Raw genomic sequence first — 1,341 nt, forward strand, 5'->3', positions numbered from 1 at the left:
ACCTCTTTCAACACTATTAGATTATTTAAGAGGCGGGGCCTCCGAGTTTAACGTACATCTCGTATATATTACATGTAGTATATTGGGGGCTCTCGTGGTCGAGAGGTAACCTGTTCCCGTCGTTTTATGCAAGAAAAATTCTGAAATTATGCAAACTGAGCCCAAAAATGTGAAATTGTGCGATTCTGTTAATTTTAAACAAAGAATGATAAAGAAAATAATCAGAAATTATGCCCAAAAAAAGGATCAAATTTGGCTAAATTATGCAGGGTGCATAAAACCACAGGGACAGGGGAACGGTGTACCCACTCAATAGGTCCCGGTTTCGAATCCGGAAAGCGACAGAAAATGTTCTTCTCCAAAATTAATTCCTTTCACCTCCTTTCCTCTCTCTAACAAAATTCTGTCTTCTGCTTTCGTTTCCACTTTCTGCCCCCACCCCCTCACCTCCTTTGCCCCCCTCCCCTTGGCTCCTGACTCTTTCTGCAGCCTTTCTACTTCTTCTCCTTGGCTCCTTCTTACTGCAGTTTTTCAGCCACACCCCTGATGTTATGGTAGGTAAGATCTAACACCTCGCCTTCTCGGATAAGGGCGAAAAGTTTCAGAGGTCCCGTGTGCAAGTTGCGTGCGTAAAAGATCCCTTAGTGGTCCAAAATCGACCGCCGCTCTTCCTACCGACTGCAAATGTTTGGGGTTTTTTGGGGGGGAGGGGGGTTGCAAGTGTTTCACTGCGCTAGCAACTGCATGAGGTCATAAGAGCGCGCGGAACACATTAGACTGTTTCGGTTGGTAGGAAATTTTGAATTTTGCCTGGGTGGCGGCCGAAGCCTACTCTCATCGATTTGAGACCACCAAGAGATCTTTAACGTGCGCAACTTGCACACAGGCCTTCCGAGATTTTTCGCCCTTGTCCGAGAAGGCTAAATTTAGGAGTAGATCTTTCCTACAATAAGATCAAGGGTGTGACTGAGAGACAGCAGTAAGGAGCCAAGGAGTAGCAGTGGAAAGACAGCAGGAAGAGTCAGAAGCTCAGAGGTGGGGACAAAGGATGTGAGGGGGTGAGTGACAAAAAGAGGAGACGAAAGCAGACGACAGAACAATGCTAGAGAGCAGGAAAGGAGGTGAAAGCTTAGGAGTAGGAGACAATTTTAGAGAAAATAATTTTTCGGTCGTTACCGGGATTCGAACCTGTGACCTTTGAATGAGAGGCCAACACCTTAACCTCTAGACCACGAGAGCCCCCCGCAAATGTTTAACGTGTCTTGTGCAATGACCTATTGCAGTCGCGAGCACACAAATATATAGTTATATAGTAATTTATTATAGTAATATTTACAGTTA

Source organism: Aplysia californica, unplaced genomic scaffold, assembly GCF_000002075.1.
Source record: "Aplysia californica isolate F4 #8 unplaced genomic scaffold, AplCal3.0 scaffold00470, whole genome shotgun sequence".
Lineage (NCBI taxonomy): Eukaryota > Metazoa > Mollusca > Gastropoda > Aplysiida > Aplysiidae > Aplysia > Aplysia californica.